This window comes from Terrapene carolina, unplaced genomic scaffold (assembly GCF_002925995.2).
Source record: "Terrapene carolina triunguis isolate 2854851 unplaced genomic scaffold, T_m_triunguis-2.0 Scaffold1076, whole genome shotgun sequence".
In the NCBI taxonomy this organism is placed as follows: domain Eukaryota; kingdom Metazoa; phylum Chordata; order Testudines; family Emydidae; genus Terrapene; species Terrapene triunguis.
This window is the reverse complement of record NW_020665427.1, coordinates 1-4,469: the sequence shown is the minus strand read 5'-3', so window position 1 is coordinate 4,469 and position 4,469 is coordinate 1. Positions and strand designations below refer to the sequence as shown.

At 60.7% G+C, this 4,469-nt stretch overlaps 1 non-coding gene across 1 annotated transcript; it reads right to left on the bottom strand.

Moving 5' to 3' along the window:
* Window positions 1-4,349: 4,349 nt before the first annotated feature.
* On the bottom strand, window positions 4,350-4,421 carry TRNAG-UCC. Its single transcript has one exon. It is a non-coding gene; the product is annotated as a tRNA-Gly (tRNA).
* Between the last annotated feature and the right edge of the window lie 48 nt (window positions 4,422-4,469).

The window sequence follows — 4,469 nt, the reverse complement described above, 5'->3', positions numbered from 1 at the left end:
TGACTATCTAGGCTCTGCCACAGTGATTTTATTAGCGGTAGGTCTTCCCACCAGGATTAAAGCCTCCTAGGCCTACTCTACATTATAAAGACCTCATCCACACGAGGTCAACGTAAGCTGCATGGCATTGACTTAGTTGCGCGTGTCTCTGCACTTAAATTTCTCTCCCACCAATGTAAACTGTCCATTATGCCAACACGGTAACACCCCCTCCCCAAGCAACGCTGAGCCATGGTCGATGTACTGAGGTCAACACAGTGCAAGTCTTCCCCCCTTTCCCTTCCTGACACCTCCACCCTCCAGACACACAAAGGGCAAACCCCACTGGGGCCCAGTCTCTTCCCCTCCTGAATCCCCTAGTTTGCTCCCTGGGCAGATCCTGGCAGGAGCTGAGGGCAGCCGCTTCACTGCTGTACAGGCAGCTCCCAGCCCTCCCTCAGGGACATTCACAACCAGGGAGCACATTCCCAGGGGCTGTGAAATCCGAGGCTCCTGGGACATTTGTACAGAGTCACTTCCCTGCCCAACCCCAGCACTTTCCCTGAGGTCTCTGGCTCAGTGGTGGGTGTTGGCAGAGACCGGGGCGACTGTAGGGGGCTAGTTCCAGCCACTGGAGAAAGTCTCTCCCCTTGGCTGGGCACAGAAGGAGCTTTAACGAAGGTCTCTCCATGGCACAGACCCTACTGGGGCAGAGGAGCTGCTCGGCCCAGCGTTCCCAGATCACACTCGAAGCAGCAGCGTGTGACCCAAGAAACTCAAACCCAACACCCTGAGTGGAAAGTAAGAGACAGCCTGCCCTCCGTCAGCAACAGCCAGCGCCCCCGGTGACAGTAACTAATGACACAATCTCCCTCATGTTAATCCAGAGTCATGCCTTGTTCTTGTTGCAGTGTCAATGAGACCGGAAATGTGGTATAGGAGGAAGGAGCCAAAATCCTTTAAAACATATAATGGGGGATCCACCCTTTCCCACCACCGCTGCTCCCCACATCTGGGGCAAGGACTCAGGGTGATTTGCCAACCACCGTTTGGGCAGGGATGGGGGGTTTGGACGTTGCCACACATTTTATCAGAATAATAATGACCAGCAAATTATGAGTTTTCCAATGGTCCCTCAAAAGGCATAATTTGTACCATGATTATTGCACTCAGGTGTAGGGTGTGGGCACAGGGCTACGTTCTGTCACCTCCCGCTCCCCCCCCCTCCATGCCATCCATTCACACAGGACCAGGCCAACGCTGGTTTAACAGGAGAGGGGAGGGGATGGAGGAGCCAAAAGAGTCAACAAATTCCCATGCTCTGTCCCTGGCAAATAACGATCCCAGGGACCCAGCTCAGCGCCGGGGAAAAGTCCCCTCATGGGGACGGTCTGTCCTGGGTTCTGGGCACTTGTCTGGCACAGGCAGTGTCAGCATGTGAGGGGTTAATACAGGAGGGGGAGGGAGGCGGCGGCTGCTCTGGGCACTGCCTGAGGGAGCAGGGACCCGGCCATGCACAGCGCAGCCCGGGAGGGGGGGAAACCCCTCACCCCGCACTGGGGACAGGGAAAGTCAGTCAGGGCCCAGCCCAGTGTCCCGTTAGCAGCTGGGAGACCCCGTACGCCAGACAGCGAGCGGGAGGCCCCCGGCTTTCATAGAATCGTAGGCCTGGAAGGGACCTCGAGAGGTCGTCTAGTCCAGTCCCCGGCACTCAAGGCAGGACTAAGTATTATCTAGACCATCTCTGACAGGTGTTTGTCCAGGCTCCTCTTAAACATCCCCAAGGACGGAGACTCCACAACCTCCCTGGGCAATTTACCCCAGCGCTGAACCCCCCTGACAGTAGGGACGTGTTTCCTCTTGTCCGACCTACACCGCCCCGGCTGCCAGTTAACCCCGTTGCTTCTGGTCCAGCCGCAGAGGTTCCGGGGAACGATTCTTCCCCCTCCGCATGTGCCTGAAACTGGTCTCGCCTCCCGCTCGGCCTCTTTCCCCTGCAGCGAATGTGGGGCAAGTCGCCTTCACCTGCAAACACACGGCTGTTAACGGAGATAAGGGGGTGGGGGGGGGAGCGGGGGGGGGCTGGAAAGGGATAAAGGGGGGGGGGGGGGGGTGAGTCTCCCGGGCGCTGACACCCCGCCCCCCCTCCCTGCACCCTGTTGAGCCGGGCTCCCCTTTCCCAGGGCCGGGCCGGCTGCTTTAATAGCCCCATGTGCTCGCTGGCAGCCTCCCACCCGGCAGCACCAACACAGCCGCTTAAGGTGGCCCGTGGGGCTCACGGGGGCGCTGCCGCAGCCCCCCCCAGGCAGCTGCCCCCCTCCAGCGCCCGGGGCCCCAAACCCACCTGCGCCCCCCACTGTCGGGGGGGGGGGGACAGGCCGCCCCCGAGCCCAGCCCACCGTAAGTGGGGCCCGGGAGCCAGCGGGCCCGGAGTAGGGGGCAAGCCTGGCCCACAGGCCTCCCCGGAGCCCGGCTGTGAGCTCAGCTCCCCGGCGCTGTTCGGGGGCTCCGGCCCGGCTCCCTCGGCCTTGAGCTCAGCTCCGGGAGCAGCCCGGCCCCGCTGCGATCCGCCCCGGCTGCCTCTGCCCGGCCTGGCCCAAAGCGCCCAGCCCGATCCCCAGCCTGGGGCCCGCCTGCAAACAGCCTGCCCGCCTGCACCCCAACCCCTTATCCCCCAACCCCCTGCCCGCCTGCACCCCAACCCCCTCCTGCACCCCCACCCCCTGCCCGCCTGCACCCCAACCCCTTACCCCCCGGCCCCCCAACCCCCTCCTGCACCCCAACCCCTTACCTCCGGTCCCCCCACCCCCTGCCCCTCCCACACTCTCTTTATGATGTTCCCCTTTAAAAAAAAAATCCCCTGGGCTATGGCGGGAGCAGAGGGGTCCCGGGGGCCCGCGCACTAGAGGGGGAGGGGCGGGGCCCGGCTACACGCGGTGCCGGGGGGGGGCGGGACAGGCTCCACGGGGGGGGATCCCCGCACTCACCCGCTGTCGGTCCCCGGGCCCGGCTCTGCCCGCGCGCGCAGGGCTAGGGGCGGGAAAACGCCCCCTCTCCTCGGCGCGAGCTGCGCCTGCCCGGAAACTGCCGCTCGGCAGCGCGCCGGGCCTGCTGGGAAATGGAGTCTCCCGCCGGCTCTGGGCGGGCGCCGCGCATGCGCAGCCCTTAGCAACTACTGGCGCGGGGCGGCTGGGGAGGGTCCGGTTCTGACCGTCTCCCTAGCAACGCTGCTGAGCCCGCGAACCCCGGGAGCAACCGCCACCCTCCCCGCCATGGGGCCCCGCCCCTGCTCCTCCCCTTTTACCGAGGCCCCGCCCCCTGTTCCTCCCCTTTACAGAGGCCCCGCCCCCTGCTCCGCCCCCTTCCCCAAAGCACCCCCCCCCCGTTCCTCCCCTTTCCCCGAGGCCCCGCCCCCTGGGCAGAAGCTGGAGCTGCCTGGTGAGTCTGGGCCACTCTGGGGAGCCCCGGACCCTCCCCCTGCCCTGGGCGCTGCGCCCTGCAGGGGGAACACGGGCCGGGGGCTGCTATTACCCCAGATGCTCAGGGAGGCAACCCCAGGGCAGCTTCGTTTGCGTAAGAGCCTTTGCTGAGGGACCTTGTCAAAGGGTTTCTGAAAACCGAACTCCACTAGATCCACTGGATCCCCCTTGTTCACATGCCTGTCGACCCTCTCAAACAATTCTAGTAGATTGGTGCGGCCTGATTTCCCTTTACTAAAACCACGTTGACTCTTCCTCAACCAATTACGTTCATCTCTGTGTCTGACAATATTGTTCTTTATTATACTTGCAACCAGTTTGCCCGGCCCTGAAGTCAGGCTTACGGGCCTGTAATTGCCGGGATCACCTCTGGAGCCCTTGTTAAAAATTGGCGTCGCCTTAGCTCTCCTCCAGTCATCTGGTACAGAAGCTGATTTAAATGATAGGTTGTAGACTACAGTTAGTAGTTCTGCAATTTCGCATTTGAGTGCCCTCAGAACTCTTGAGTGATACCATCTGGTCCTGGTGACTTATTGCTGTTAAATTCATCAATTTGTTCCAAAACCTCCTCTAATGACAGCTCAATCTGGGACAGTTCCTCAGATCTGTCACCTAAAAAGAATGGCTCAGGTTTGGGCATCTCCCGCACATCCTCAGCCGTGAACACCGATGCAAAGAATTCATTTAGTTTCTCTACAATGGCCTTATCGTCCTTGAGTGCTCCTTTAGCACCTCGATCGTTCAATGGCCCCACTGGTTGTTCCTTACATAGGAGTAACTGCTACCAGTAGCAAATTCCTACAGGGAGCAGTTTCTCGTAAAACAATGTGATGATAACACAGGGTGACTGAAATGAGACCAATTTCAAACAAGGGGGACAAAACACAACACTGCATTGGCTGGGAATCGAACCCAGGTCAACTGCTTGGAAGGCAGCTATGCTCACCACTATACCACCAATGCACTTGAAAAGAGTGTGTCACGTAGGTGTGAACTGTGCAAGCAAAGCAG